At 52.5% G+C, this 15,327-nt stretch overlaps 1 protein-coding gene across 1 annotated transcript in view; it reads right to left on the reverse strand.

Moving 5' to 3' along the window:
- Positions 1–10,469, reverse strand: part of BCOR (BCL6 corepressor) — a 115,200-nt gene extending 104,731 nt beyond the window's left edge. The window contains exon 1 of the mRNA XM_084790795.1: positions 10,319–10,469. The gene's annotated coding sequence lies outside the window, so the exon portion shown is untranslated. The remainder of the gene's footprint in view (positions 1–10,318) is intronic.
- Between the last annotated feature and the right edge of the window lie 4,858 nt (positions 10,470–15,327).

Here is a 15,327-nt window from a genome sequence, read left to right on the forward strand (position 1 = left end):
GAGCTCTGATGTTAAGCCTAGCTATATCTCACTCCAGAGCTTTTCTGCCACAGCTTACTTTGCTCCACAGCCTACAGATAAATAAACCAGTTACTACCCTTGAGTTGGGAGTTTAAGTAGGGAGCAGTGGCCTAGGAGGATAGTTTGAGTACCTCAGGGTGTTCTAAGTACCTCAACCTTCTTTTCTTTTCAAAAATATTTTATTTCATTTTAATGTATGTGCATTGGTGTTAGGGTGTCAGATCTCGGAGTTACAGACAGTTGTGAGCTGCCATGTGGTTGCTGGGAATTGAACCCGGGGCCTTTGGAAGAGCATGGCGGTACTCTTAACCACTGAGCCATCTCTCTAGCCCTTAACCTTATCCAAGCCTCTCCTATCTTCATCACAAGTTGCTGGCTTCCTTCCTATGCCTGTTTCTTTCTGTGGGGTCTGTACCCAGACCTAGCAGCAACCTTGGCACCCAAACTGCCTTGATTGGGTAGGCTTTCTTGGCCTCAGAAGTAGCAGAGGAGGCTGACTTAGTTGAGAAATAGGCTCAGGGACCCCCACCACCAGGCAGGCTGATAGGCCCTCGCATTTCATTGCAGTCTGTTAAAGGGCTTCGGGCTTCCTCTGATGAAAGGCGTTTAAGTGCATCTGGTTATGATTATAGGGGAGGAGAAAGCCAGGCGGTCTCTGGGGCTTTCTCCCAGCAGAGCTGGCTGCTGGGGAGGCCAGGAGGCCAGGTGTGGGGGCAGGCAGGAAGCAGAGGCAGTCAAGACCCTCCAACTCTCCAAAGCGCCTGACCCAGGCCTTGGCTCCATCAGGCGGGATTCCCAGAAACAGTATGGTGACTCACAAGATGCCAGGCTCTATTGAGAAAGTCAAGTTCAGTGTTAACCACCTCTACCCAACAGCTCTTTACTGACTTCTGCCCACTTCAATCGGGTCCCAAGAACCCCGGACCCCTCTGCTCCTCTCCCTCCGAGTACAGCCTTTTGCCTCAAGAGTTTCTGAAAGTGATTTAAAAAGAAGAAAAGGCCAGGTGGAGAGAAAACATCCTAAGAGAAACCAAACACTTTCAAAAGGTTAAACAAAACAAAACAACAACAAAACAACTCAATGGATTTTCTCCCTTTTAGCTAGTCTGATATCATTTTCCATAAAACAAAAGGGTAGACTTTAAAAATGGTCCCTCTCAGGATAATGGACAACCTATGCGCAAAGAAAAGAAGAGCTTAATGTGAAAAATAAGTTGTCCCAAGCTGCAGTGTGACCTGCACCTGTCTCTATGTGGGCATTTAAAAAAAAAAAAAAGCTCTTGGGGGATCCGATGGGTTAAACAGCGACTCAGTCCTAGAAACGAAAATGCATTTTCTTCTTCCCGCCCTGATTTAATCCTGCGGCGTGTTATTATTGTCAAGTCTCTTCGCACCACCGTTTCTAAAAAGAAAACCCGTGGGTCTGCACGGCCCTCTGCCGCCTGCTCGACTTTTATTGTGCACGTAGCCGGGTCTGCGTGGATCCAGCACGTCGTGACTGTCTTGCAGGCACTTGCGGACACCCTCGGAATGGCATTTCGATCTGAGCTTAGGAGCATTGTCTCGGAGGACGGACAAGCACACACACATTTTCTCTCTCTCTCTCTCTCTCTCTCTCTCTCTCTCTCTCTCTCTCTCTCTCTCTCTCTCTCGGGTTGCAGACTCCTTAGCCAGCCCTCCTTGCAACCCATAATTAGAGATGACCTTTGAGAAAGGCAATTAAAATATGGTAATGATCGATGCGCTTGCTTGTTTCCAAAAAGGCAAATACGCAGGTGCTGGCTTCAGCCTGCTCCACCTGGCCGGGCCGGGGAGACTTCCTGTGGATCATGAATGAACTCTTTCTCCAGAGAAGCTTCAGCTCCCCGCTACCTACGCGAGCGAGGGTTCCACACCCCCCCACACACACACACTACTTTCTCTTCCCCTCCCCCACCCACGCTCTAGCAGCCTGGAGCTTGCTGACGGCAGCGGGGCTTTGTCATCGCAACGCACACATAGACACGCACACGCACGCACCGGGGCACCGCGGGACCGCGGCGGTGGCTGCTGTACTGTGTCCTTCTTCGCCGCCTTCCTCTCCCCCGCCCCCTCTTTTAAATAGCTGCACGGGACTCTTTCTTTCCATCTTTTTCCATGGGCCATCTTTGGCAACCGTGAGCAGTGTGGAGGGGGGGCTTCCCTCGGGATGCGGGATGGGCAAAGAGGACTCTGAACCAAATGAGAGGGCAGAATGCGCGGACACGGTGGCTTTGTTTTGCCCCCTGACCCTGCCCTGAGGTCCGCAAGGCCCAGGCCAAGCTTAAGGCCCACCGGCGAATAGGCGCACTGAAGCACACCAGCACTTCCCCAAAGTGGACCATGCTATACCTTCCCGAATTCACTCCAGGTTTGGTCTGGGTGGGTGGGTGGGGGACGCATGGCCCCCCGCAGGGTCTCCCCCTGTCCACAAGTGGCTCTCCCCACCCAGACAAACTGCAGTGTCATTGTGGTGGTTCCTGTTGCTTGAGGCCTCGGGGTTGCTCGTACTTGGCGTGCACCCCACTTCTACACTGCGCAGGGGCGAGAGGGAGGGGGGCCTCAGGGACCGGGGATCCCTGGGGACAGCCTGGAGAAGACACCGCATCGGGCGTTCTTCTCGTTCCTCCCGGCTGCCTTCCGGGACCACGAGCACGGAGCCAAGGCGGCCTCTTGCCTTTCATTACCGGGCCTACGAAAGCAGCAGCCCAGGCAAATATGTAGCTATTAAAATTAATCGCCCTGCGTTGTCAGCTGAACATAATGCAAATTATTTATGGGCTGTCTGCGCAATATTTATCATCGTGCAGGCTCCAGGCGCTTAGAGCCTTCTGGCCTACCCCGCCCGCCCTGGCCCGCTGAGGCCGAAGATGAACGCAGGCTGCAGGGGCCCGAGGGGAGGTCTGGGCACCCGAATGGGCTTCCCAGGACGAGGTTGTGTGTCAGTCTGAGTTCCAGGCCCAGGGAGTCACATTAGTTTCTATCGCTCCTTGCTAAATTTTGTGGAGGCCTACTACGTGCAAGATTCCGAGGCCTGCGAAACTAAGGGGGTGAAAAACCACTTTAGCCAATTCTGAATCAGACAAGGTCAGAATCAGAGCCTCGGAGCTCTTAGAGGATCTAATGCGGCTCCAATCAGTGGCCCAAGCTGGGAAACCCCAGTTCAACAAAACTGGGCTTACACTGGGAGAAAACTATGGGCATAGCATGTGCCCACCAGATCTGGGCTCAATTGGAACAGGAATTCAGTATCCTCAGAGCCTTAAAACTTGTTTGGTGACCGCAGCTAACAGATTAACTGCTAATTGTCGAAATCCGCCGAGCGTTTAGTTTATCACTGCTGGTGGCCCCTGGGTATTCGTTGCACTTTTTTATATGTAAAAGCAGCCTTGCTACCTCCTAAACGGCTTTTGTTTCTCTTTCAAATACAGTGTTTTCGAAAACAGCAGCAACACACCACCCCACCCCCTCTCCAACCTCGCCTTCTGGTTTAAAAAACACAAAACAAAACAAAAACCAGGAGGAAAAATAATCTATAAGACAATCCCCCCCTACTGGTCGGCGCTGGCGTAGGGGCTTTTTTTTTTTTTTTTTAACGCAGATCCAGTCGCTCAAGGCTGCCGAGGTAAACAAGCTCTCTGAATCTCCGCTAAATGAATCACTAAAAGGAAAAAGCGAGACTGCCCGGCTGCCAGGGGGAGGCCTGGAGATCCAGCCTGGGCACCCCGGCGGGAAGGGCGAAGGGCGAAGGGCAGTGAGGTGGAGGCTGGTTAGCTGTAGCCAGAGGTCGCATGGCCAAGAAAGTGAGAGGAAGGCCTGTGTCGCCCAAGCGGAGCAACTCCACTCCACTCCACCCCTACCCCCTCCCGGCGCCAAATTCGAGAGGCGGAGTTAAAGCTCGTCCTGGGTCTTCATCCCTACCCCTGTGCACCTGGCCACCACCCGGGGCCAGTCAGGTTGCTTGAATCCTTTAAGGAAGATTACAGGGCACCCCTCACCTCCTCGGTTTGAGTAGTTCTGGGCCTTCAGGAAACACAAGCAGGCCTAAATCTTTCTTTTGATATTCATTTTAAGCAAGTCATGGCGTTGCTTCCTGGTCTTCACCCAGCACAGCTACACCACCTTGCAGTTAGCTGTGCAAACCTGTCAAGCCCTACTACCGGGGCCGTGTGTGTGTGTGTGTGTGTGTGTGTGTGCGTGTGTGTGCGCGTGTGTGTGTGTGTGGTGGGTGGGCTATCTACCGGCATCTGCTCTCCAGACCCACTTTAGGGGACAAGGCCAGGAAGCTACTTTGAATTTATATTCTTCCGGTTTTCGTCTGAAAATGTGGTTTAATCCATTTTAAAGGACTCTTTTCGTTCTCATTAACCTCGAATTTTAATGGAGGAATTTTCTTAGAGCATTCCAAAGATTCTCCCATTCTTAAGAAACTTAATTTGAAGTGGCTTAAGAGAGAGAGAGAGAGAGGAGAGGAGAGAGACCCAAGTACGAAGGTGCTTTTGGAATCAATGTATCTTCCATTTTCTTGCAGGGATGGGGGGGGGGGCTTGATTCTACTGTACTGGTTTACTCCATGTGTGAGACACAGAACACTGACCACAGTGAAAATGGACTGGCCAAGCTGCATTTGCAAAGCACTTTAACATTTCCGTTCTGTTAAACCCACCTAAGAGGGCCAGAGGGGGTGTTAGTGTCCATTTTACAGATGAGGAGGCTGCCTCTACCAGCCCCCCCACCCCAAGTTACAGATTGTTTGTCTTTATCACTAAAGTGAGGTCAGAAGCCAGTCTGCCCCCAGTGATTGCCCATCCTAACCCGAGCTCAGCGTCATTTGGTAAAATGCTGCCCGGTCTTCCGGTTCCCTTCACAGCCTGAAAACAACTCACTGGAGTGTCTGTTTATTCACTTCCCACCCACCTACCCAGTCAATACCGACTCCCGGCCACGGAGAACTATTTTAAAGTGTTTCTGCAGACAGACCCCTCTGGCCCCCGCCGGAAGTGTTTTATGGACCTGTGAGTCCAGTTAATCCCAGGAGGCGAGGAAGGATTAGTCGGGGTGTGGGTGTGGGAATCCTGTGTTTAGGTTTATCCTTCTGGGAGGGGGAGGGTTGGTGACTTTGGCAAGATGTGCCCCCCTCCCCCATGAAACTCGAGATTTGAGCCAACAAAGATGGAGACAGAGGCCCTCCAGCCCCAGCGAGGGGGTGGGGGTGGGGTGGGGGGGCACACTCTGGGACAACACTGAACTTGGAAAACACTGTCGAGAGGGCAGTTGTGTGAGCCAGCCCCCCCCCCCGGGTTTTATCTCTCTGGTCTGTGGGAAGCAAGAGAGACGCAGCCTGGGGAGGATCCTGAAAGAAACACAATCACCAGCGACTCGTTACTCGTCACGCGAAGATGGCAGCGGCTCCCCTGGGTTTCTAGGTTCCAAGAAAGGTGTTCTGCCTTGAGGCGCGAGAACTGCTGCACTCCCTCCCTTGCGTAGACGGCCTCTCCTGGGCTCCCCAAACCACTAAAAGCCCTCAAAGTGCGCCTAGGCCACTCAGCCTCTCCTGGGCACGCGAGGATATCTGGCTGTGGTCAACATAAGCTGTACAGGGCAGACCTACTAGCCTTCGTGAGAGATGGGATTTCCTCCCCTGCCCCAATCTAAACACAGGCACTACTGCCAGGTCTCCTATTTTTTACTCCAGGATCACTCCGAAGTACCAATAGAAAAGATCCTCCTCGTCAGGATCTACCACTTCTGGGGGGGGGTAGGGCGGGGGGAACGGGGGGGGGGATGGACAAGGGGATCCACAGGCCTGGCTGTGAGACCCAGGCTTTAGCAGCGTGTGCGGGCTGGCGGGGCGGGGGGGAGGGCAGCACAGCCTCCCCCACCTGGATTCTTCCAAGCAAACAATCGTCGCGAGCTTTCGAAGCACCAGAGCGAGCCAGGAAGAGGAAGGGAAAGTGAAGGCCCGTCGCGCGCTTGGAAAGCGTGTTTGTGCGCGCGCTGGAGTGGGAGTGAGAGAGTAGGAGTAAGGGGCTAGGAAGCTGGTGGTAACGCGAACAACCGGAACCAGCTGTCCCAACCCAGATTGATGAACTGGGCTCTCCAGCCCCAGGCAATAGAGCTTAGTTAGCCCAGGGCTGAGCGCCTCAAGTGGAGAGAAACCGGGAGCTTTAGGAGGTGCCACTAAGCATCTAGCCAGATCCACCGGAGGAGCCCGGGAGGGGGTGTGGAGCGCGCCTGGAGCTAGGGAACCTGCACGAACCAGCCACCACCGCGGGTGGCCGTTTAGCTAAGCCGCACAGGACCACTGGCGATGGGTGATAAGGAGTTCCTAAACAATCCGGTACCCCCAGGCCCTAGTCACCTCCGGCGGACGTGACCACCGGATGCTATGCGGCTAGGTGGGCTAGGGGCCTTTACACTGCCTCGCGTTGCCCTTTCTGTGCTGCAGCGTCAGAGTAGATTCTGGTACCTTACTCTGGAGCTTTCCTTTGCAAAATAACCACACACACCCCCAAACGTTGGGCATCTCAAGCCACGTTTTCTTTTGGAGGGCTGGGGTCCAGAGAGTTCCTTTGAAACAGCCCCGTAAATAAATGACATAGGCTACACCCTAGAAGAGGCTACACAGCCCTCTTTGTGGTCAACCCAGGGCCTATTTTAGGGCAAGGTGCTTAACAGTTCTGGCCCTTAGTGTCCTCACTGAGGCAAGGAAAGCAGTCTTAGTGTCCACCTCATTAGAGAACTGCTCTGAGGAGAACTTGGGGTGTCACATGTCCTTGTTAGGATTTGGTTTCCCTTCCTATGGGAAAGGAGGGAGTAAGAAACACCTCCATGTTAAAGGCCCGCCAGGTCTATTCCGAGGCATGCTTGGGCAAAGTGGAAAGTGAAGGCAAAATGTCCTCCTCAAACCGTCTCTGGACACCATAGTCGCAGAGGCCTGTATTGGTGACATGGAAGAGTGACTTCCCCCAGCGCTTGGAGGCTCTCACTCTGTATCTCAGGTGGGTCTGGGGTTTAAGACAATCCTCTGCCTCAGCCTCCTGAGTGCTAGGATTGCAAGGATGAGCTTGAAGGCCCGGTGACAATGCTCTTAATGGCATTCATTTTGGTCTGGAGTAATGGCAAATTCCAGCCAGAGATCAGACACACCATATTCACACTCTCCCTGCCACCTTAGAGGATACAGCACGGGCCTTCCAGCACCCCACCCCACCCCCAAGAAGATTCCAGACTACCTAGTTCTTGGAGAGGCTGGAGGGAAAGCCAAGTCCTCTGCCACTGACAGGAGCATCTTTTACTGTCACCCAAATGTAAGTAATGTATATGTGATCTCTTACTATGTCTGGTAAGTTGGGGAGATGTGGGAGGACGACGACAAAGAAGAGCCTGAAGGGTCCACAACAACTCCTAACTTGACGTTGCTTTTTTTTCCTTCTTAAAGACAAGGGGTTCTTCATACATGGTTACTTGGAGGTAGAGTAGGCACTTAAAAGTGTTGGCCATGGGCTGTGGCTCTTCGTAAATCCTTATCTGAGCTGTGTGTGCCAGGCTGCCAGCCCCGCGAAGGACAAAGAACACAGATGTCTCTAAGGTTTGCTCCTGAGGGCTTGGGTCACCTCCGGGACTCGCCCTGTATATTCTCCAATCTTTCCCCCGCCCCCACATGCTGTGGCTGCCCTGCCTCTGAAACAATTCCTCAGGTCCAAATCAGAATTCCAATTCTCGAGCGCCACCCGGAGAATTCACATTTCCCCTCCGAGGCCGCGTGGTGCGGTGCGCAAGTGAGAGTCCGCACGGCTCTGTGTGGCCTCCTGCTGCCTGCACCCTGCAGCACATACGCAGGAAAAGAAAGGCAAGAGGGAAACGGGGGGGGGGGGGGGGGTGTGTGTGTGCAAAAGCTAAATACAAACAGTCCGAGGCAAGAGTGTGGTAAGGAAGAAGCAGCGTCAGATAGAAACAACTAAAATAGTCTCTTGGAGTTCTGTTAATTAAAGGTTCTCAAAGGCGGTGCGCAATGGGGACCCCTCTACTTTAGGACACATAGACGTGCCAAAATAATGGGGTTCAGCTCAGGCCCTCCAGGAGACATGTTTCATGATAAGTAAACATTAAGGTTCGCATCCACGGATTAACCTGTTCTCATCCTATTTTAACCGACCCAGTGTATTTGATTGTGGGGGAGGGGATGTCGCCTGAAATACACACAGCGAATCCAGTATTTAACTAGGATAAGTTCCCGTAGCTGCCTGACCACATTTGTTTGGTCCCTGTGAGACTCCACGTTTTCTAGCCTCAAGAGGGGCAGGCGGCCCTCATGGCTCCTCCCTCGGCGGTTTCCTGGCGAGGCGCCCATCCTCCCCAACACCGGGAACAGAGACAGCCACATTAATACTCCCGGGCAGCCTGTTCTGACCTATACTGTCATTTTTTCCATCGGTCAGGATCAGGCTAGGGTGGGGGTAGCGCTCCTCCGAGGGGCTTTGCACGGATCGTTGGGTTTTCCCCGGCGAACTTAACACGAGGCAAAAGGGGCAGATGGAAACCAGGCCTCGGCTGGCCGGGCGCGCGTAAGCGCCGCACTCGGCAGCTCGACGCAAAGCCAGGGCTGGATTTCGAGGCCCGGGCCCTGCGGCTTGCCCGGGCCGGCGAAATCCTCTCTCTCCAGGCTAAGCTAACGTGTTCTCCTAATTCAGCCCGAGACAGCAGCTGTGCGGCGAGAGGGTAGGGTGGGGGGTGGGGTGGGGGAACCCACAACTTTCCCACCAGAAAAGTGTGTGTCGAACAGGAGTGATGAAGGCACACCCCGATTCCGTGCACGTAGCGGCACAGCATCTAATCAGTGTCACTGCCAGAAATACGCTTCCGCGGAGGGCGACATCCCCGCCCCTGCCAACCTGCGGCAGGGTGTGGGGGGGTGTGGGGGTGCAAATGGCGTCTCCTGCCGTCCCAGACTTTGCTCAGCACAGGCTGCAGCAGACAGAAGTGCAGCGTCTGGAACACAAATACGCCCGGGGCCCGGAGGTGTCCCTGGAGCTCCCGGGTCATAGTTAAAGGAACTAGAGCACCAGTCCTAGCTTCGAGGCTATTCTCTCCTCCCTCACCTCCGGAAGAGCCACCCTTCCTCAACTGGGCTGTGTGTGTGTGTGTGTGTGTGTGTGTGTGTGTGTGTGTGTGTCGGGGAGTACAGGAAACTTTGCAAGAAAACCGTCCTGTGCCTTCGCGAGAGGAACTGGGTGGCTTTCTCGTCCCAGGCCAGCCCACACTACTACACTCTTTCCAGGCCTCAGACCTGAGCATCGTGGGCTCCCCTAGAAAGGGGACTATATTCCAGGGCACTGACGAATGAGGCCAACACCAAAGTGGAGAGTTCCCAAGGGTTCTGGCAGGCGGCCAAGTTTGTGTCCTTAACCCTCCCACGCAAGAGTATTACGCGCCACTTTGTGCAAGTATGAGGTCCACTGCACTGGCCACGACGCCATCCCTATTTTCAATGGTGCAGGTGGTGTCTCTCCAGTTCCATGACCCCCCCCCCCCCCCCAGTACTCCTGAGGATGCCTAAGAGTAGCTCTCCTCTCCCGGGGTATGGGGTGTGAATTCGTGCCCGCTACCGACTTACATTTTGCTAAGCCACCTCTGTCGACCCCTCCCCTTGCCGGGATAGCCCTGAGGACGCACCCTCCCCCATGCATAGTGGGGCGCTCCTGGGACTCAGACAGGGATGGCAATTCTGGCCGTTTCGGGATTTGCCTGAGAGAAGAAAACAAGGCCGACGACCGCAAGAGCGGCGCCTCCTTGTTCGGGTCTCAGACACTCACGAAATCCCCGCATGGATCTCGCTCCCGCTAGGAGGGAGCCCCGCAGGCGTACCTCTGCCCCCCAACTGTCCCCCCCCCCGCCATCGTCCTCCTCCCACCCGCGCCGCACCACGCGGAGCTCCGAGCGCCCCGGCTCCCACACCACCCCTCCTTAAAGGCGCGTGCCTCGCGAGCTCGAGCTCCTGGACCCCCTAGCTCCCGGAACCCCGACTCGGCTTCCACCTTGGGCTGCGAAAGCCGCCGCCCCGCGCCACCCTCGCCCGGCCGGGCCCTTGTCTTAGCCGGGCTCCCCAGCCAGCTGCACGGCCACCGCCGCACGTGACCCGCCCCCGTCGCGGCTTCCGCTGAGCTGCCTGTTCCGGAGCACAAACAATTTCTGCTCTGACGCGGGGTCTCTCGGGCCCCGGCGTCCTCTCCTCCCTGCCCCCCCTTCCGGGTACGAGAACTCAAAACAACTCGCTGACCTTAGGGTGGACTAGCTCCGACTTCCACGGACTCCGGCATTCTGTTCAAACCAGCAGCCTCGGCTTCTAAGATTTCACTCCGCGCCTGGCTGGGGGGAGGGGGTGATGCCTGCGGGAGGGGGTGTCTCAGCTCGAAAGAGCCACTTCACGCTCTTTCCCTTCCTCCGAAGTGAGTTTTAAAGACTAGCCGGCTGCCCCCAGGGAAACTCGAGTAGCCGCGCGCAAAGGACCCCTCCCTCCGCGCCATGCACACTCCGCCTTGTCTACTGTGACCCGATTTCCAGGGTCAGCGGTAGAGGGCCTGGCCAGCTTCGGAAATACCAGCAAGCGGTGGTCTGTGGACCCGGGAGTAAGGGATGAGGTAACAGCTAAAAACTGAAGACTCTCGCTCTCAATGCTCTGTGCTAGGGCCTTGCTTTGCAGAGCAGGAAACTGAGGCACAGAAAGAAAAAAAAAAAGGTCGTTATACTGCTGGTTCAGTTACCCTGCAAGTTATGTGAGAGTGGGAACCCAGGTCTCTCAAAGTCCAGGTTGGTTCAACAGCCTGTAACATCGGTCACCTTGTTATCCAAAGTACAGACCCACCTAGAAAACCTAGCGTTCACTCGACACCTATATATTTGCATGGAGTGCACTCAGTAAGTATTGAAAGAAATGGGTGTCCGAATGAATGATTGACAAACTCATTGATGGCAAGTGATTTTACAGAAAGCACTAACCATTGTTCTTCCTAAGAGGATTGGCTTGGTTGAATAAAACCATTACACCCCCCCCCCATTCTTATTTTTCTTCTCCCTCCCCCCACTCTCTCTCCCTCTCCCTCTCCCTCTCCCTCTCTCTCTCCCTCTCTCTCTCTCTTGAATGTTTCCAGGTAACAGGAAATCTTATTCAAAAATATATTACCCTCCCATCCCTCTCTTGCCTCCACCCCTACCCCAGTCAACCATTCCGACAAACAAATGAAGTCACATTCTGAAAGCTGCTGCTGCCTACAATCTCTGTCTCTGTCTCTCACTCTCTCTCTGTCTCTGTCTTTTCTCTCTCCCCCCCCCTCCTCTCTCTCTCTCTCTCTCTCTCTCTCTCTCTCTCTCTCTCTCTCTCTCTCTCTCACACACACACACACACCTAATTGTTTGTTTTGTTTTTTAAGACAGGGTTTCTCTGTGTAGCCCTGGCTGTCTTGGACTCACTTTGTAGACCAGGCTGGCCTCAAACTCACTGAGATCCACCTGCCTCTGCCTCCCTGAGTGCTGGGATCAAAGGTGTACGCCACTGGGCCCAGCTGGCTTGTTGGCTTGTTTGTTTGTTTTTGGTTTGGTTTGGTTTGGTTTTATGAGGCCACCTCACTCTGTAGCCGCAGGCTGGTCTGGAACTCACAGCAACCCCTTGTGCCTCATTGTCCTGAGTGCTGGAAAACTCTGCAATGTGTTTGGTTTAAGATGTTTTTGTTTTTAATTCTGTGTATATGTGTCTCTGCGTGTTTGGGTTTATGTGCACACGAGTGCCAGTGCCCTCAGAGGTCAGAGAGCTCATCAGGTCCCTCGGAGCTGAGCCTACAGGGGTTTGTGAGCCTTTCAGTATGGCTGCTGGGACTTGAACCCAGGTCCTCCTGCTGATGCCCTCTCTCTAGCCTAGTTATTTTCTTTTATTTCTTCAAAGAGCACACTACACAGCTTGCTTCAGAGCCGCAGTTCTCATCAGCTGAGAGGTCACATCTTCAGGAAGGCAGCCATCTACTTTTCACAGACAGCGCTGTAGTGCAGGTCCATGGGATGACATCTGTGATCTGGAGAGCTGCCACTGTAGTCTATGCTTTCCTGTTCCTTCCGGTGGCCCAAGACAGGATGCAATTCCAAAAACATTCTCATATTTAGATAGTGCAGCAAAAAAAAAAACGCAGTTTCATACCACCTAAATCACACCCCTAAATCTAAGCAGTTAACCCTTCCATTTCCACAATTGTAGAGCCATGAAATAAGAGTAGGTTTCACTTGAAAGAAACCGTCTTTATTTAGTCTTACCCTGCAGCATGTATGAAACAGCAGAGAATGGGAACGATGCCTGCTCTGTTTCTGATTATTACTGTAATCCTGCCTCCTCCTCCGCATCGCACTCTCTCCCTATCCACCCCTCCCTCTCTTTCTGACAGTTGTCTATTTTGGCTCATGTTCCTATGATTATTGACCAAGAAATGAAAATGTGTATTTTCTCTCTAAGTTACAACCCAATCTGGATTCCAAGGCTGGGGTTCTGGCTGTCTCTTTTACAGTCTGGTCTGAAATGCCCAAGAGGACCCTGTAACCTCAGTCTGAGGCCCATCCAGCATTGGAAGGGCCCAAAATTTTCTAAGGAGTCCACCAGCTGATGGTAGTTGAAAACACTCACCCCCTTGAGCGGAACGGACTGTGGCGAGTGAGCACTGAACCGGAGGTTCGAGATGCTAATTTGATTTATTATCTGTGTACAGCCTGGGGAGGAGAGAGGCTCATAAAAGTGTTCTAGGCTGGTCATTCTGAAAGTGAACGTTTATTTATCTGCAAAGCTGCCGAATGGTCCCTGCAGGAAGTCGCGGGCTCGGCAACCCCTGACTGCACAGACAAAAGTCTCCCCTGCACACAGGGCCGCTTTGATTGTTCCCAACAGCTTTGTGCTCTCCCTGGGGGAAGAGGAGAGTCACAGAGGCAGTTTTCTTCCTCTTTTCTCACGCTGCAGAGGAAGTGATGTTGGGGAAACAGTGGCATTGACTTGGCCAGCAAACCACATCAGGCAGGAGTTGGGGAAAGCTCCAGGCAAGGTGGTGGCACCTTTGTGCCTCTACTGATCCAGGCCCGAGGAAACTGCAGCTGGCTTGGACCATGGGGACCATGGGGTGCATACAGCTGGCATGAAGCAAGAGAAGCCAAACTTGGAAATCATTTCCCAGGGACCAGGTTCCCCAAGGACCTATGTGTGAGTTTTAAGCTGACCAGATTTATGAACACATTTCACTCAGCCTTTTTTTTTTTTAACAATTTTTGGGAGGTTCAGGAGGATGAAGAGAGGACTCAGATGAGCACGTGCTTCGCAGTCATGAGGACTAGATTTCAGATCACAACACCCACATTACAAACCAGGCATCTCCACAGATGCAGGAAGATCGCCAGGGCTTTGCTGCCTTCCAGCCTAGCTGAGATTCAAGGCCCAGGTACAAGGAAGAGACCTTGCATCAGAGAAATAGGCCAAGTGATGGATGACACACCCAGGGCCCCATCAGATTTTTTACATTCCCAGACAAGTTTGAGCACCCATGCACACATATGTTCGAATACACTTGACAGGAAGTCAGGTGCATAGACACACCAATAAATTAAAAAAAACAAACACAGAAACATTTTAATTTGAGGAGTTGGAGAGATGGCTCAGCAGTTAAGAGCACTGCCTGCTCTTCCAGAGGAGCCGGGTTCAATTCTCAGCACCCACAGAGCAACTCACAACTGTCTGTAACTCCAGTTCCACGTGATCTGACACCCTTACAGCAATGCACATAAAATTAAATAAAATTTTTAAAAATTTAAAAAAGGCATTATTTGAGCAGGGTATGGTGGTACACACCTTTATTCCCAGTACTTGGGAGACAGAGGCAGCCAGATCTTTGATGTCCAGGCCAGCTTGGTTTACAGAGTGAGTCCCAGAATAGCCAGGGCTGTTACACAGAGAAACCCTGACTCAAAATTTTTATTTATTTATTTTTATTTTAATTTTACGTGTATGGTTGTTTTGCCTGCATGTAAATGTCTATGCACCACATGAATGTCTGGTATTCACAGAGGGTAGAAGAGGGAGATATATTCTCTGGAACTCAAGTCACAGTCAGTTGTCACATGGACACTGGGAAACAAACTCTGGTCCTCTGCAAGAGCAGCCAGGGTGGTGGTGGCACACACCTTTAATCCCAGCACTTGGGAGGCAGAGGCAGGCGGGTCACTGTGAGTTCGAGGTCAGCCTGGTCTACAAAGTGAGTCCAGGACAGCCAGGGCTACACAGAGAAATCCTGTCTCGAAAAAACAAAAACAAAAACAAACAAACAAACAAAAAGAGCAGCCAGTACTCTTAACTGATAAGCCATCTCTGCAGTCCTAAATGTTTTTTAAATCTATTTTATTTTTAGGGCTAAGGATGGCCCCCAGGACCTTGCCCGTGTTAGGAGAGCTCTGTGTAACTATGCAACGCGCTTCCCCTCGCTGCAGGTCCCTCACTTATTCTTTCTGTATTTACTGGGCATTTGTTAGTTCTTACTGGGCCAGGTCTGGGTGTGCAACGTTGAGCAAAAAAGACACAAAAAAGAGGCACGTTATAGTGCTGCCCATCAAATCTTTCATGCTTTCTTGCCTTGGCATCTGACCCTCAAAACCACAAGCAATTTGACCCTCTTTCCAGGGTTTCTCTGTGTAATAGCCCTGGCTGTCCTGAAACTTGCTCTGTAGACCAGGCTGGCCTCGAACTCACAGTGATCCACCTGCTTCTGAATCCAGAGTGCTAGGATTAAAGGCGTGTGCTACCACTACCTGGCCCCCCCCCCCCTTTTTTTTTTCTTAAATTCACTGCTAGGTATGGAAGAACTGGGATAAATTCCTCCCTTCTGTATTTTATTTAATTTTGCTGTTGGGGATGGAAGCCAAGGTTAAGTATCTATTTGCTATGCAAGTGCTCTACCACTGAGCTTTATCCTCAACTCTACTGCCAATCCCCCAGTCTCTTTAAAGAAAAAAGTTGTACATTAAAGTGTCTGTGTGTGTGTGTGTGTGTGTGTGTGTGTGTAGGTCAGAAGACAACTAACGAGAGTCAGTTGGTTCTCCCCTGTCATATAAGTCCCAGGCATCAAATAAACTCAGGTTGGTTTTCAGAATTAGGGGAAAGCACCTTTACCAGCTGAGCCATCTTGCTGCCCAACCCCCCCTCCCAATCCCTTCATAACATTCCTCCCTCCTCTTCCTCTGTCCTTCGCTTTCTCTTCTGGAACAAGGCCTTGT

Source organism: Acomys minous (assembly GCF_964271855.1).
Source record: "Acomys minous genome assembly, chromosome: 7".
Classification (NCBI taxonomy): domain Eukaryota; kingdom Metazoa; phylum Chordata; class Mammalia; order Rodentia; family Muridae; genus Acomys; species Acomys minous.